This window comes from Capra hircus, chromosome 9 (genome assembly GCF_001704415.2).
Source record: "Capra hircus breed San Clemente chromosome 9, ASM170441v1, whole genome shotgun sequence".
NCBI classification, from domain to species: Eukaryota; Metazoa; Chordata; class Mammalia; order Artiodactyla; family Bovidae; genus Capra; species Capra hircus.
Window position 1 is genome coordinate 84,677,836 of NC_030816.1, and position 18,308 is coordinate 84,696,143.

The 18,308-nt window shown below is 42.3% G+C and overlaps 1 protein-coding gene across 1 annotated transcript in view; it reads right to left on the bottom strand.

Annotated features, from left to right (window-relative positions):
- The window catches only part of PARK2 (parkin RBR E3 ubiquitin protein ligase), a 1,213,425-nt gene that overhangs the window by 401,637 nt on the left and 793,480 nt on the right, over window positions 1-18,308 (bottom strand). The gene's annotated exons all lie outside the window — the stretch shown is intronic.

The window sequence follows — 18,308 nt, forward strand, 5'->3', positions numbered from 1 at the left end:
TAATTTGACTGGCATGTTTTAAATTAAGAGGACACTAAAGAAAATAGCACAAGTATATATTTTATACATATTTATTTTTTTAAAGATAGGACAAACTTGTTTTATCTTCTGACATATAAAGCCTGGAAGCACTATCCCCCTTTTTTTCTTATTATATAGACATGTTGAGAGTTTTTAAATCTTAGCAAAATATGGGCTGTAATTTAATTGACTTAGCAACCCGACCAAGTAACACATTTATTCCCCAGGGAAATGTCTTTTCATGCTTTCTATTGGGACTTCTAATTGACTTCTATTTCTGAATAATTGTTGAAACTAATAAGTTGGAAGGGCTGGTGATTTCAAATAGCTATAAATGAGGTATCAGAACCGTTTTTTTCCTTCCCTGCCAATCCACAAGTGAGTTAATATTTTAAAAGTCAGTATTGAAAATTCCGTCCTTTGAATTGATTCAATGGATGAATCAATAAGTCTAGTGTGACCATCGTAAAGCAGAAGATTAAGATCCAGGTACATCAAGTATGTAATTATATTAGAGTTAGTCACTCAAAAGGTGATGTGATTGCTTTTCACTAGGCAGATAAATAGCAACTGGAAAAAAGTAAAAACTTGCAAGAAGTTTAGATGACCTTTATTTGGAACTGTCACTCTCTGGGCAGGCGCCTATTATTTGAAAGTAACCATGGATCTCCCTAACATTGGGTTTCCCAGGGGCCTCAGGGCTAAAGAATCTGCCTGCTAATGCAGGAGATGCAAGCGATGCAGGATTGATCCCCGGGTCGGGAAGATCTAGTGGAGAAGGAAACGGCAACCCGCTCCAGTATTCTTGCCTGGAGAGTCCCATGGACAGAGGAGCCTGCTGGGCTGCAGTCCCTGGGGTCGCAAAGAGTCAGATACGACTGAGCTCACATGAGCACAAGTTCCCTAACATCATCAGTTACTTTTCTTTCACTGGCAATGAGATATCAATGTCACAAATAATACATGTTGATGACATGTGTAGGAAAAAAGGTTCAACAGAACCAACTTACAAACAATGTAAAATATTCAGTGTTGGAATAATGTCATTTACAGGGGTCTATTTTCCTGCTCAAGTCATTAACTTTTCCTAATCTTGATCAACGCCTACACATATGAGATAAGTAAACCTCTCTTTAGGTTAGAGCTTTATCTGTTTGGTTTCCTCCAAGAGGAAAGACAGAAATGATGCTCTCCTCACATTTCAGATCCATCATAATTCTATTAGCTTGCTCAATAACCTGGTACACCCAGTGCCTATCACATATTAAAGCCTCCCCATTTTTAAAATTCAAATAACAGCTCCGTTTGTTATCTAGCACTCAGTCTGTATTACATTACAGATTTATGATCACCTGTAAATTTCATGCTGATATCTAAGTTTTAAAATACGTTATGCTTTTAAGTGTGTGAGTACATAAACAAAATCATGCAATAATAAAAAGTTAAGAATTATAGCAGCATAAATACTAAAGTCTAGGTTTTATCTGATACGCATTTGCAATAAGTAGTGCAACCGATATTTCTTGGGTCCCTGTCCCCACTATGTGCCGGCAGACACGGTAAAAAGTGCTGAGAATTCAATTGTGAGCAAGATGACAGTGTTCCTGCTGCTAAAGAGATGCCATCAAACAAACTAACAAATAATTGCAAATTACTACAAGGAGTATAAAGAAAGCAAACAGGGAGCCATGACCAGGCGCCTGGCTTATATATTAATAACATATGGTTAAAGACTTTTAAAAGCTGAGACTTGAAGGAGGAAAAAGGCAAAGGGTGGAGTGGTAGGAGGCAGGGAAAAGGGCGTGGGCAAAGACCTTGAACCAGAAGGACCAGGGAGGAGGCCAATATGACTGCAGAAGGGCGGGAGATGGAGAGAGAGGGAGGAAGGGAAATTTCACGTCTTCCTAGACCTTAGGAAAAAATTACATTATTTTCCCTAATGAAACAAGCAGCCACTTAGGCGACAGGGCTGTAAGCACATCCCGGCTTGTGTGTGGTCCATGGACTGTCATATGCTCGAGAGAGATGAGAGACCAGCCAGTAGGTGATCACGGTAGTTGAAGAAACAGACGGTAAAGCCTTGAACCAGGGTGACGGCCCAGAGACGCAGGGAAGTGGAAACATTTGACACACTTTGGGGAAGGGAATCAACAGGAAGTAGTGATGGATCATCAGGGCATCAGAAAGGGAAGAACTGAGAATGGTGCTGAGATTTCTCAAGTAAGCGTGGACGGGTGACACTGGGGAAGGTTAGAGGAACAGGTCTGGCAGGTGTGTGTGTGGGGGGCTGGGGTGCAGGGGTTAGAATCAAGAATATTTAGATTGGCTGAGGCTGGGAGGCTTTTGATGGCTTGGAGAATGGAATCAGCTTCACGTGAAATCCTGCAGGTCTGAGGAGAGCTCAGGATATAAAATTTTAAGGGATGTTGGAGGAGAGGCAGAGAAGCAGCCACGGGGGGGAGGCTGAGCTGCGCTCAGGGCAGAAGAGACATCACGACGGGAAGCCCTCAGGGGGCGCTCATCACACCGCTGTCGCCATTGCCTTTGTTTAGTGGGATGTTGTGGCTCAGATGGTAAAGCGTCTGCCTACAATGAGGGAGACCTGGGTTCAATCCCTGGGTAGGGAAGTTCCCCTGGAGAAGGAAATGGCAACCCACTCCAGTATTCTTGTCTGGAAAACCCCATGGACAGAGAAGCCCGATAGGCTACAGTCCATGGGGTCGCAAAGAGTCGGACACGACTGAGCAACTTCACTTCCGGTGGAACGGAGGGACTAAAAGCCAGCCCGGAGTCAGAGAAGAAAAGGCAGGTAAGTTAAGTGCAGGGAGCGGATGACGGGCACACAGGGTGGGCGGGGCAGACGCGCTGATGCCCAGCTGTGCCCAGCTGCCCCGCTGGCACCAGAGCAGGGGAGACACACGGGGTGAGGGTAAGGATGGGGCCAGATGGCTCTCCTGGGGGGAAGGCAGGGTTTGGGGGGGGGGCTGCCACGCTTCAGTGACTAGGCAGGAATGGCCTGCAGACCCAGCGTCACAGGACACGGAGGGACACATGGTGTCGAGATGAATGCCGTGAGCCTCGGGGGCACCTGGGGCTAAAGAGCGAGACAGGGACAAGAAGAGAAACGGCGGGTGGGCAGTGGAGAGGGACGCTGAGGACGGGGTGTCCTGGGGGCTGACCTGGTGCGGGCAGGGCACACAGGCTGGAAGGCAGAGGGTACAGGAAAGGTCACTGAGCATGGTGGGGGGTGCTGGCTGGCGAGGGCCCAGGGCGGGTTCAGGAAGGTGAGTGGGTGGGTGCTTGTGTGGGGGTGCTGGAGGGGATGGGATAGTGGTGAGCGACAGGGTGCAGGGCAGTGGGACCCCCAGGGAGCAGGGGAGGCTGGGGGGGTCCCTGAGGCCCCCTGCAGGGCTGCGCATCTGGAGTCCGGCACTGCCCACACACGGTGAGACCACCCTGCTCTCCGTGGCAGGGACTGGTCCATGTTCCTTTTCTTTCTTTTCCTTTTGGATCTCGTTGCTTTTGTGCAAAGGTGACAAATACTGTGCTCAAGAATTTCACAATATTCCTTACACCTACTTCAATTAGTTTAGACTCTCAAAGCCTTATCTTAAATTAAGGTGCAGCTGTCTCGACACTATACCATGACGTTCAACCTCTTTGGTCTGTCCCAAGGTCTTTCACTGAGAATCTTCTGAAGCTGAGGACCCTTCCTCCCAAAACGGGGTTGAAAGTTGTCCCCCAGCGCAGGTTTCTAAGTGGGAATCCCTGCTCTGGGGAGAAAATTGTACCAATATGACACTGTCAATGGAATAAGCAGGGAAAAATGTGGGTTTTGTCGGGTGGGGGGGGGAGGGGTGGGGGGGGGAGGGGTGGGGTGGGGGGGAGGGGTGGGGTGGGGGGGAGGGGTGGCTAACAAAGTCTCAAATGTGAAGTACTTTATCGATCACTTTACCTGAATTAATGCTTTACTGGCTTATTCAGTGATAACATCGAGCACCCACAGTGTGGGAGGACCTACTCAAGGGGCTGGGGACACTGGGCCCACAAGAGTGCCCTCGAGGGAACCTGAGCTAGGCAGGGACTTTATATTATCCTTATCATCTACGTTCTCTGTCCTCATGGGAAACATTCTTCTCGAAACGCTGTGCCCTGTGACTTCAGCAGGTCCCTGTAAGTGAGAAGGGAACCTTAGCAAAAGAGATGTGGGGGGAAAAAGTCCCACAAACTCTCTATCATTCTTGGCAGCCTCTCATATGAGTGTAATTACCATCACTCAAGTCGTTTACAACTGTCCTATCAGAAGGGTCCGATAACCATTACCACAAAAGGGACTTGATAAGAAAATAGAAGGACTATCCATCCAGATTCTTTTGGTGTGAAAAATACATTAAAATCCTAACTGATAGTGCATTACAGGTAGCATTTTTATATACAGGAGGAAGCATGCATTTTAAATAGTGTCTCACCTATGGCAAGGAATATTTAAGTCATTGCTATTATTATCACAAGGATAAAATAGTTTCTTTTGTCGTGAGACACACTGCAAAAATGGTTACTAGAAAAATACTATTCATTATGATTCAAAATGAAGCTACTGGAAGTAAAACAATGTATGTATTATCCAAAATGTCATCATTTAGCATTTCGTTAAATGGGGTTTAGGTGTATCATAGGCTGCCTATCTTCCTGGTGGCCAGTCCACGGACAGTATCTCATAAAGCAAGTGACTCTGAAACACACTTTCTCCCCAGAGGCCCATCGAACTGGCCATCACCCCCCTGCTGCCAACAGATGGTAGCCATGTGTTGTCAGACAAGATGTGGAGGACGGTTACACGTGAGCCTTGAGGAAGGACTCCTCAGCAACTGCCAATGAATAACCTGAGGGGCTGAAACTGATAAATGAAAGAGTCCAACTGATTAAAAATGGACAAGACCAATTAAAGGCAAACTGGCAAAGAAGTTAATGGCTTTTATTTAGTTCACACACATTAGTTGAACTAAACATTCTATTACAGAAAACTTTTTATCAGCTTTTAATTTATTATTGCTGACTGTTCCCCCGTTCTTTCTTTAAAACTGTTTGGATATGCAAGACCAAATGACCTGCCTTTTTAAAAACTGAGCTCTACGTCTCAGAGGTTAAAGTGTCTGCCTGCAATGCAGGAGACCTGGGTTCGATCCCTGGTTCAGGAAGATCACCTGGAGAAGGAAATGGCAACCCACTCCAGCATTCTTCCCGGGAGAATCCCACGGACAGAGGAGCCTGGTAGTCTACAGTCCACGGGGTCGCAAAGAGTTGGACACGACTGAGCAACTTCACTTCACTTCTACATCTCAGCAGCAAAGTGAGGTTATTAGCATGGAACTAAAGACCCAAAGACACGAAGACCAGTCACAGCCTCCTTGCTGAGATTTTGAGTCAAGAGAAAACAACAACGGAAACCTAGGAGCCTAGACCACTTTGCTCCATGAATGGTGTTTCAACAACTGGATATTCAAACAAAAAATGAACTTTGGTTCATACCTTGTACTATACGCAGAAGATGATTCAAAATAGATCAGACACCATAATATAAAACATAAAACAAGGCTTCTAGAAGAAAATGAATGAGAACACCTTTGTGACTGTTAGGGACGATTTCTTAGATGTAATACACTAAGCACAATCTATAAAAGAATCAAATGATAAACAGGCCTTCATCACAATTAAAATTTTGTTTTTTTGCAGGATATTGTTCAGAAAATGATCTGAGATAATCTTCAGACAGGGAGACAATATTTTCAAATTTTATCAGATAACATACTTGGATCCAGAATATATAAATAACACATAAATATTTATAAAACAAAAATAAGTCAATTTTTTTTAATGGCTAAAAGATTTGGACAGATACTTCATCAAGGAAGACAAAAGAATGGCAAATAAACATATGATAAGATGCTCAACATCATTAGTCATTAGGGAATACATCTTAAGACCACTAATAAGATATCACTACCCACTTAGGAGAACATCAAAATTCAAAAGACTGATTGTATCAAATGTTGAAAAGGATACAGAACAACCAGAACCCCATATACTCCTGGTGGGAATGCATAATGATACAGTGAACTCAGAAAAATAGCTTTGCAGTTTCTTAAAAAGGAAACTTTAAAAAATATGATCCAGTCATTCCACTCCTAGATATTTACACACAGAAAAGAAATCTATGTACATACGAAGACTTGCCTAAAATTTCACAGGAGCTCTGTTTGTTATAACCAGAAACTAGACACAACCGAAATGTTCATCAGCAACAGCTGAATGGAAAAACAGATCGTGGTTATAATCATAGAACAGAGCTCAGCAATACAAAGGAATACGTTTTTGATAAACACTCCCCAGGGAGCCCTAGTGATAAAGAACCTGCCCGCCAGTGCAGTAGACATAAGAGACACAGGTTCAGTCCCTGGGTCAGGAAGATCCCCTGGAGAAGGAAAGGACAACCCACTCCAGCATTCTTGCCTGGAGAATCCTATGGACAGAGGAGCCTGGCGGGCTACAGCCCGTGGGGTCGCAAAGAGTCAGATATAACTGAAGCGACTTAGCACACATGCACAATGATAGAATTCCCAAATAATTTTTCTGTACAAAAGAAATCATACAAAAAAGAGTATATGCTATGTAGTAGAATTTACACACAGTTCTAGAAAATGTAAACAAGAAGTGAACACACATGAGTCATTCCATGGAGAAGTGGGGGGTCGGCTGGGAGGGGGTGGAACAGGTTAGCGTGCACGTGCCTTCTGCTGGTCATGGTGATGATTTCACTGGAGTTTCCATACGTGAAATCTATCATTTATTTAAAACATGGGCGTCTTGTATCAGCCCCACTTAGAGAAGAATCCATTCAATTAGAGATCAGGCAGCCACATCTCAGAGGAGTGAAGTCACTTGCTTGAGGTCACACAGGTCTAAAAGAGTTCAAATTCTATCTCCTGTCTATCCAAGCAAGAACCCTGTCTTTTTCTCACTATACCACAGCCACCTGTCTTAACTTTTCTAGGTCTCTATTTCCTCATCTGTAAAATATCCAGGTGGGTAAAATAATCCCCAAGGTTGCTATCATATTCACAGGTCTATATGAAGCAAATTGATTTCACATACAATCTCATTCATTAAAAAATCTCTCATTTCAGAAGACACCAGATTTCCTCCAAACAGTGAATGTAAACATTTGAGGATGGACACATGCGCTGTCCTACAACGAGGACAGCAAGCATTTCAATATGAGCTGAGGGCGCCTCTGCTTTGCTTCCATCAGTGACTGATCTCTAGACTCCCTCTGGCACACCCTTCATTGTAAAGGATGATGGGACCAGCTCCCTGACCATTCATTACAGCGTGTTTGGTTGCAATGACTGGCCGTGACAGTAAGTGAATGCTTCCAAAAGCACCAAAAAGCCATTAAAAGTGAGAGACTAACACACCATTGAGGTACATTTTCACTTCTAATAACTATGACTCCTTTACCTTCAGGACTTAAGACACTAGCCATTTTAATAAGGGTTAATAGCAATACAGATTTTTCATCACCAGACTTAAGGAGCATTCATTTCTTACTTCTTTTTCAGTCTGCATATGTTCTATGCTACTAATATATATCATGCTTCAATGATCATTTTCTATTCATGACTCAGGTACTTTAATCCCTATATGTTGCTTTCCCATTGTTTGGTTGATGTGACTTTATTGCTGTCATAGGTTGTACACAATGGTCACGACATTTAAGACTATATATCTCACCTTTCAAGTGTGTTCTGGGGTTCCCTGGATATAGAAAAAAAAAATATATATATAAGCATAAAACTGGGTTCAGTTTTCTAAAGTGTGACCAATTAGTTGACATGTTAGTTCAACATAAAAGAATCTTTGTGATGAAGTTGAAGGATGCGGTGCACTTTCATTGAACAAGGCATCACAGCATAAATATAATGGATTGAACTACAAATCATGTTTGTCAATCAAATGCCTTTTTGTCTTTCTTGTCTCTAAACATACCCTTTAACCACACAGCTCATTCTTGGGGGAAAAAAAAATCCTGTGGTCATTGTGTCAAGTGCTAACTTTATTTTCTATTTACATCATCCACTTATGAATACCCTTTTCTTCAATTTAATTAGTTAGTGTCATTCACACTCTAATTGCTAACAGTGTAAGACTGAGCTGAATTTAAAAATGGTGCCACAAGGTCAGACTCGGTCACAGCGGTCTTCAGCAACACCCCACAGGCAGAGCACTACACACCTCTCCCGCACACATCTGTGTACTGAAACCGATTTTTACCTTTTCAGCTTCATAAAAAAGATATACTAAATGGATTAAAACACCTTTAAAGAGGGAAAGATCCACGTTTCTCCCCTCAATTTCAGTTCTGACACCTTCAGTTCAGCAAAATCAAAGCTCAATGCACAAGTATGTGAGGTGAAGCGTGCGTCCGCTAAGAGCATAAAGCACCGAACGTCGCTGATGTTTCCTAACACTTGCGGGTGTCCGGCCTGTCTCTGCACACGTGGACATGGTTACTGATGACACGCGCAGTCAAACGTTCATTGAGGCAGCAAGTGCTTCCACTCAAAGCATACACCGCGGCCACAGAGAAGAGCCTCTCCGTGTGCCATGCTGCTAGCATTCAGCAACAATTTCAGGAGGACAGACTCCCTCAGCATTGAGGCCAGACCCCACCAACAGAAACTCTATCACTTGACCAGATGTTCTGGAGAACTGCTAAGATTTAATGTCCTAGTCACAAGACAGCACAGTCATTTTTATTAAGAACAAATAACGCAATGAACCATTATGTTGCAGTGAACTATAGTAGGTATTTGCCTCAACTCTTCATTGTGATTATTCATTGCCATATTTTCATATGTCTGTTTCCAAACAAACTGGAGGCTCCCTGAGAGGAGAAACTGTCTTTTCTTAAAGAAACTTTTCCATTTCTATTATCAACACTCTGCACTGAGCTTGGGAGAAATTAGATGGATGGATGGATGGATCTGTGCCATGTAGCACAGAATAACAGGAGACCTTGATAGAGGGCTGCAAAATGCTCCTGTGCCAAATGGCAATCATGAGATTTACCAGATGTGTGAGTTAAAATCAGCAATATCTGTCAGCTGATATTATCATGATATATGTATAAGGGGCACCTAAAAGTAAAACAGCTTAGAAAACTGACTTTACAAAACTACCGAATTTTGAACTGACAGAACCAACAGAAACGGCCTAGGCCCAACTTCTGACTTTACAAGTCAGGAACAGGAAGCAGAGGGATGACCGGAAGACCAAGGTGCTGACTTTGCCCCATGGTTTATACAACCTCAGCACTTCAACTGCTATGGACTTAAGAAGGAGGAGGCTGGCACTGGGCAAAATGGGGAATCCAAACACAGAACAAGATGTGAAGGTTGTATTAGGGGTGCTTACAGTCTAATTGGAGTTATCAAGAATGATTTATATCAGGTAATTAAACTGCACAGGAGATGAGCATCTTGAGGACATGACCTTGGGTTGAGGGAGGTCTAGGCGGACACCTGAGGTCTCTGGAGTCACAGAGAGGAAGGGGCAGGCACCCCAGATACGGGGACAGAGACAGGAACAGAGCTGCTCCAGGTGAGGCTTCAAAAGCAGAACAGCACTCGTAGGGCAGGTGTCGAGCGTTCATGAGACAGGAATTCAGGCAGTCAAGGCAGAAATGTAGGCTGATGTGATACTTGATTTCAGACACAATGTGAAGTCTCGGGGCGCTTGACCTGAACAGTGAGGCAGTGAAAATGGAACTGTGTTCAGTGTAAAGACATGAGCAAACGGACAGCAGTGAGAGGATCTAGGAACAGGGAGGATTCTGAGATTCCTATAGGGCTTCCCTGATACCTCAGCTGGTAAAGAATCTGCCGGCAATGCAGGAGACCCTGGTTCGATTCCTGGGCTGGGAAGATCCACTCGAGAAGGGAAAGGCTACCCACTCCAGTATTCTGGGGCTTCCCTTGTGGCTCAGCTGGTAAAGAATCCATCTGCAATGCGAGAGACCTGGGTTTGATCCCTGGAGAAGGGAAAGGCTATCCACTCCAGTATCTGGCCTGGAGAATTCCATGGACTGTACGTCACAAAGAGTCACACATGACTGAGTGACTTTCACTTTCTTTTCACATAGAAGCAAACCAAAAAGACATAAGCACCGGACTTACGATTAACAAAGAATCAAAAGGTCTAAGTTAGGGTCTTTTGATAAGTTAATTTGAAGCTATTAATGAGGAAATTTCAGACTATCTGATGTCACGTTGTGTAACAGAAATGTCTGTGATGCTGAAAATGTTCTGTATTTGCTCTAATAGTAGCTAGTAGATATCTTTCAGTTGTTTTATGATCATGAATTTTAATTTTAATTTTATATAACTTAATTGATATAGGAGCACATACGATTGGTGGCTATGTATCAGACCATGCAGGTAATTCACACTGTATACTGTGGAGCCACGAAATAAATGCTTAGAGGAAAAGAATAAAATTCTACAGGTGGTATGTTGTGTAAACTGTTGCTGCACACTTGCTGTATTCTAGGCCACAGTTGTTCTCAATCATTGGATCATCAGGAAAGTCTCCTACTATTTTCAAATGGGATTTTTAATTTATCAGTTTACTCATGCCACACCCTTGAAAGGATTTGAGACTGCTGTACACATCTACACAAATAGTAAGACTGACGTATATGGACAATTGAAGAGAATAGAAAACAGTTAAGAGAGGATTAAGGCCAAAGACTGAGGATGGCATAAGAAAGACCTTGCCCGAAAGCAGTACACTTGCTGAAAATACACCTTGGGGGCTCTGATCTTTCTAGTGGTGGGAACAGAGGAAACGCCATGGTCCTTCACAGTTACATCAGGGGCATCACAGAAAGTAGCCGCGGAATTCAGGAGAAGCCAGGTTTGTCCGGCACTGCTCCTGGTTTCCGAAGGTATGAATATCTTTGAATAAAATGAGTCAGCTGACCAAGGCATGAGACTGTGAATTTCAGTTTGGGAGCGAAAGAAGGATGGCGTGTTCCTGCTCCGGAGGCCAAGAAGCAGAGGAACCTGGTTTACAGCAAGAAATGAAGGAAGCAGAGAGGCAGATGCAAAGGGGATGGACAAGCAGTCTTTCCCACACCTGCCTGTTCCTGGGCAGCAAGAAAAACTCCATCCCTAACAGTACACTTCTATCTCTTTATGCCAGCTTCAGGGGCTTCTGTTACTGAAACAACTGGTTCCTGCAGGAGAGGTTTCTTCAATGAGTTGCCACTGTGTTACTGGACACAACACTCCGAGGAACCTACAGGAAGAGATTCTGAATCTGTCTCTTCAGCTGCCCTTCACAGTAGCTAGTAGATATCTTTCAGTTGTTTTATGATCATGAATTTTAATTTTAATTTTATATAACTTAATTGATATAGGAGCACATACGATTGGTGGCTATGTATCAGACCATGCAGGTAATTCACACTGTATACCGTGGAGCCACGAAATAAATGCTTAGAGAAAAAGAATAAAATTCTACAGGTGGTATGTTGTAAGTTCAGCCAGAGGAATTCAAAAAATTCCGTGTCATTAGCATTCTGACTCGGAGAAGGCAATGGCAACCCACTCCAGTACTCTTGCCTGGAGAATCCCAGGGACCTGGGAGCCTTGTGAGCTGCCGTCTATGGGGTTGCACAGAGTCAGACACGACTGACACGACTTAGCAGCAGCAGCAGCAGCATTCTCACTGGGCTTCCCTGGGGGCTCAGATGGTAAAAAATCTGCCTGCAACGCAGGAGACCTGAGTTTGACCCCTGGGTCAAGAAGATCCCCTGGAGAAGATATTAAGAGGAGATGGCAAGAATACACAGAAGAATTATACAAAAGAGATCTTAATGATCCAGATAACCACGATGGTGTGAACACTCACCTAGAGCTAGATATCCTGGAATGTGAGGTCAAGTGAGCCTTAGGAAGTATCTCTATGAACAAAGCTAGTGGAGGTGATGGAATTCCAGCTGAACTAATTAAAATCCTAAAAGATGCTACTGTGAAAGTGCTGCACTCAGTATGCCACCAAATTTGGAAAACTCAGCAGTGGCCGCAGGACTGGAAAAGGTCAGTTCATTCCAATTCCAAAGAAAGGCAATGCCAAAGAATGCTCAAACTACCAATTGCACTCATATCACACGCTGTTGCTGCTGCTGCGTCACTTCAGTTGTGTCCGACTCTGTGCGACACCAGAGACAGCAGCCCACCAGGCTCCCCCGTCCCTGGGATTCTCCAGGCAAGAACACTGGAGTGGGTTGCCATTTCCTTTTCCAATGCATGAAAGTGAAAAGTGAAAGTGAAGTCGCTCAGTTGTGTTGGACCCTCAGCGACCCCATGGACTGCAGCCTTCCAGGCTCCTCTGTCCATGGGATTTTCCAGGCAAGATTACTGGAGTGGGGTGCCATTGCCTTCTCCATATCACATGCTAGTAAGCTCAAAATCCTCCAAGCTAAGCTTCAATAGTACATGAACCGAGAAATTTCAGAGGTACAAGCTGCATTTAGAAAAGGCAGAGGAACCAGAGATCAAATTTGCCAATATCCACTGGATCATAGGAAAAGCAAGAGAACTCCAGAAAAATATTTAGCTCTGTTTCACCGACTATGCCATAGCCTTTGACTGTGTGGATCACAGCAAACTGTGGAAAATTCTTCAAGAGATGGGAATACCAGAACTTACCTGCCTCCTGAAAAACCTGTATGCAGGTCAAGAAGAAACAGTTAGAACCAGACATGGAACAACAGACTGATTTCAAATTGGGAAAGGGGTATGTCAAGGCTGTATATTGTCACCCTGCTTATTTAACTTATAAGCAGAGTACATCATGCGAGATGCTGGGCTGGATGAAGTACAAGCTGGAATCAAGATTGCCAGGAGAAATAACAATAACCTCAGATATGCAGATGACACCACCCTTATGGCAGAAAGCGAAGAGGAAATAGGAGAGTGAAAAACTTGGCTTAAAACTCAGCATTCAAAAGACGAAGATCATGGCATCTGGTCCCACCACTTCATTGCATATAGTTGGGGAAACAATGAAAACAGTGACAGACTTCATTTTTTTGGGTTCCAAAATCACTGCAGATGGTGACTTCAGCCATGAAATTCAAGGACACTTGCTCCTTGGAAGAAAGCTATGACAAACCTAGACAGCATATTAAAAAGCAGCGATATTACTTTGCCAACAAGGGTCCATCTAGTCAAAGCTATGGTTTTTCCAGTAGTCATGTATGGATGTGAGAGGTGGACCATAAAGAAGGCTGAGCGCCAAAGAATTGATGCTTTTGAACTGCGGTGTTGGAGAAAACTCCTGAGAATCCCTTGCACTACACAGAGATCCAACCAGTCAATCCTAAAGGAAATCAATTCTGAATTGGAAGGACTGATGCTGAAGCTGAAGCTCCAATACTTTGGCCACCTGATGCTAAGAGCTAACTCTTTGGAATAGACCTTGATGCTGGGAAAGATTGAAGGCAGGAGAAGGGGATGACAGGGGATAAGATGGTTGGATGGCATCACTGACTCCATGGACATGAGTGTGAGCAAACTCTGAGATTTGGTGAAAGACAGGGAAGCCTGGTGTGCTGCAGTCCATGGGGCTGGACACACTGAGTGACTGAACTACAGCAGGAACATGAAATAAGAAGAGTAAAGTTACTAGGGTGCTTTCTGTAGTATGAATAATTAATATTTGGAACTTAGAATTCTGTCTCCTTACAATGTAGAGTCTCATAGGAAAAGTGCATTCTTAAAACAATAGCTAAATGCCTTCAAGTGTTCTTTGAATTAAATCCCTCGGGAATCAAAATAGCTCCGTAGTCTTTTCTAGAACAGTGTGTCAAACATTCAGAAACATATTTTATTGGCATCTGGAAAGCAACTGCAAATGTTTCTCTTATATTTATTTAAAGTCCTTAAAAAAAAAAGACTCCATTGCTAAGTTCTGACAAATGTGCTTCCTATCAGCACACCGAGTTCCTTTGCAAACACACAATTCACAATTATAAGCAATTTTCTGAAATGCATGCTATTTTCCCAGGAGACAAGAATGCCTTGGAATGGTTAAACATGTAACTGGGTAATTTTCTGAAATGCTTATTATTTACTTGAGTCTCATTTCAGGCTCTCTTGTAAACAGAATATTCCCGTTAATGATTATTATCCCCCCCAAAAGCTTCTGCAGTTGTTAGTGTTTCTCATAAATACACCATATAAGTTGGGGTGCAGAGCATAAAATATAGAGGTACTTGTGCCAGCCTCCTGTTCAAATGGCAAGGGGGGCCTCTTTTTCCCTGAATGGGGGGTTTTCTGGATTTTAGACATAGTGGAAAATAAATAACAGGACTTTTAAACTTTCTCATGATTTAGGTTGTGTCTGAGCTGGTTGCAAATCTCATTATCAGCTTTATGGCTGTTTGCCTACCATGATTTATTTTTATTTTTTTGGATCAGAAAGAAGAATGGCAAAATTGCAGCCTAGAGGTTTCTTTGAAAAATAAAGTTTGAATTTAGCTGTTGTTGATTTATACCCAGTGTGCCACGCTTAGCATGTAAGTACAGTTAAGCATACTTTATAGGTAATTACTCCTATTGATATGAAGGTAGTTACAGAAATTATGCCTAGCTTGACTGCAACACTCGGTTCCTGAAACAGTACCTTTTAAAGTGGTATATTAGGTAAATAAACTCTGATGATGGTGGTGGTATTTCATCGACAAGAAATCTTACTCCCTCTGAACCAATATCTTTTACTATTTGCCTAGCTATGTACGAATGATAAAAACTCACCAAGACCGCTGATTTAATGGAAGGGAATAATAGAAAGTTAACAGTCTCTTAACTGAAATGAGCACATTCAAATTAAAACAAGGAGTAAGAAATTCAAAGGAAAAATTGCTTTGAGTTGTTTTAGAAGGTGAAGTGCCTCAGATTCTTTTATGTTCTCATAAAAATATTCCATAAAGAATATTTTAACAGTAACAAACTCAAGTTTCCCCTTTATGTCAATTCTACAGGGCAATTACAATTTGGATTTTGCTACTTTTAAATTATGCTATTTTAATTCACAGTGCAAAGTGTATAGTTCTTTTATTTTACTCTTCAGAAAACATAATACAAGGAAAACTACTTAAAGTTTCTGCTATGACTTGGCTCCAGATCTTCTATTTTGCCTAGTGTCATCTTGCTAAGTATCGACATAGCACCGAAGTTAATACAACCGGAATAGCGGCTGCACACTGCTTCTGTTCACCCATTTCCTTCCATATAAAATCATCCTTGATGTACTATGTGGACAACCCCTCCTCTCGCGGTTCCACGGAACACAGTTTGATAACCATTGACCTAACCACATAGAGAAGTGAGAGTTGAGGATCGTGTATATCTATTAACAGGTACTTTTTTTCTCACTGATTGGATTTGGTTTTTCATCTGGAATCTGAAAAATCTCATAGAAGTAAAAAGTAACTCTTGGTTTAGGGGAAAATAGTCAAGGATCTTAGCATTTTATGAGGTGGAAGAAGTCCTGCAGATGAAATGAATTTCACAAATTAAAAAAAAAAAGGGTAGGACAGTGATAAGAGAGCAGACCCTCCTATTGATTTCAATACCTTTAGACCATGAAATTTTCGCAACTTGCTTTATGTCCCTGGATATCTTGCAGTGTCTTCTAGTTTATAGTCGATGGGAATTTGAATAGAATTGTATCCCTCTAATGTGTGAATTGGAGAAGGCAATGGCACCCCATTCCAGTACTCTTGCCTGGAAAATCCCATGGATGGAGGAGCCTGGTAGGCTGCAGTCCATAGGGTCGGTAGGAGTTGGACACGACTGAAGCGACTTAGCAGCAGCAGCAGCAGCTATGTGTGAAAACTGTATAAATTTTAATTATGTTAATTATTAAGGTTATTATAGTTAATGGTGCTTTTCAGGTCTACTATATCCTTCTGTGGAAAATTCTTAAAGAGATGGGAACATCAGACCAGCTTATCTGCCTCCTGAGAAATCTGTATGCTGGTCACAAAGCAACAGTTAGAATGGACATGGACCAACAGACTGGTTCCACATTGGGAAAGGAGTCCATCAAGGCTGAATATTGTCACCCTGCTTATTTAACGTACATGCAGAGTACATCATGAGAAACGCTGGACCGGATGAAGCACAATCTGGGGTCAAGACTGCAGAGAGAAATAGTAATATTAATAAAGTGAGAGACTTCATTTTCTTGGGCTCCAAAATCACTGCAGGTGGTGACTGCAGCCATGAAATTCAAAGATGCTTGCTCCTTGGAAGAAAAGCCATGACCAACCTAGACAGTATATTAAAAAGCAGAGACATGACTTTGCCAACAAAGTTCCATCTAGTCAAGGCTATGGTTTTTCCAGTAGTCATCTATGGATGTGAGAGTTGGACCATAAAGAAAGTTGGACATCAAAGAATTGATGCTTTTGAACAGTGGTGTTGGAGAAGACTCTCGAGAGTTCCTTGGACTGTGAGGAGATCCAAGCAGTCAATCCTAAAGGAAATCAGTCCTGTATATTCACTGGAAGGACTGATGCTGAAGCTGAAACTCCAATACTTTGGCCATCTTCTGTGAAGAACTGGCTCACTGGAAAAGATCCTGATGCTGGGAAAGACTAAAGGCAGGAGGAGAAGGGGATGACAGAGGATGAGGTGGTTGGATGGCATCACCAACTCAATGGACATGAGTTTGAGCAAGCTCTGGGAGCTGGTGATGGACAGGGAGGCCTGGTGTGGTGCAGTCCATGGGGTCACAGAGTCGGATGCAACTGAATGACTGAACTGAACTGACATCCTCTACTTTTCTGTATAGTCATTCTGTTAATTTTTGAGAGTTGGACATTGAAATTCCAACTAAAAATCTTGATTTCTCTACTTAAAAAATAATTGTAATATATAGTAGAACTATATGTAACTTTGTTCTGTATTTTTCAAGTTTCCTATAACTGTGTTATTATACTTTCATAATTTAAAAAAAAAAAAGGAAAGAGGGGGAAAAAAAGGGTAAGGAAAAGTTAACTTTGGAATTAGGCAGACTTGTGTTTGAATTTACCTTCTGAGGGTCTTAGTTTTATCACTTGACAAATGGGATTATTAATACCAACCACACAGAATCATCATGAAGCTTAAATGAGGATACATATACACAAGGCCTGCCCTAGTCCCCACTTGCTAGTAAGTGGTCTGGCCCCACGTTAACAAGGTGTTGATTTAATGGCAGAATCAGGACCAGTCTCACTTACAGTTCAGCACTGCTTCTACACCAGGAGTCTAATTTGAGAAACAAGTTCAAGCGAACTAATGAATCCTTCTCATCGTAGGTAACAAAGAACACATTTTAAGGCAACTGTTGCCATTTCCCTTAGAAGTATTAGCACGGCAGAAAAAGTTACACTCGGAGAGAAGGCTGTGAAGTGAAATCACTGTATTTCTTCTGGACCTCTAAAGACAGAACAGAGAATTTATTTATAAATCATCATGATGGAGAAATAAACACGGTTGGAGGCTGTTATATTTTAGGCTATTAGGATATTTAAATTATATTTCTTTAAAAGCTACTGAATGAGAGTTCTGAAGTTGTCTGGCTTTGGGGTGGGTGGGAGTGAAGGGTGGTGGGAGTTTGACCTTTGCATCATTGGAGGTGACCCCCCCACACCCAACTGGGAGTGGGGTGGGAGCTCCATACTCCTAGAGCTGCATACTGTCTCTGCCTTTGGTAATAGTATTCCCGAAAATTAACGTGCACCTGTATACCTAAAACGTGTTCTTTTTTTAAATTAAGTTGTGTCAAAACTGCACATGTTTTATGACATATTTTTAAGTGGAAGAAAAGAAGGATGGCTTTGTCTGTCTACTTTATTCAAACCTATATTAATTGCCAATATTAATTTGATATAAACATTGCTACTATTTTATATATATTTAGACACATATACAAATTAAAGGGTGATATAAAAATTAAACAGCAGATGTGAAGTTTTCTTCTGCATCACACAATAGATTACTTCTTTCAGTGCGTCTCTCAATTCCTTTAGAATAATTTAGGCTTCAGACTACATACGTGTCCAACATTGTACTTGATAACAGTCCAAAGGAACTTAAGGGAAATTTTCCCATTACTCATCGGTGGCCAATTCAGAATACAAACGTTTTGAGGGAGGACTTAAAAGTCAT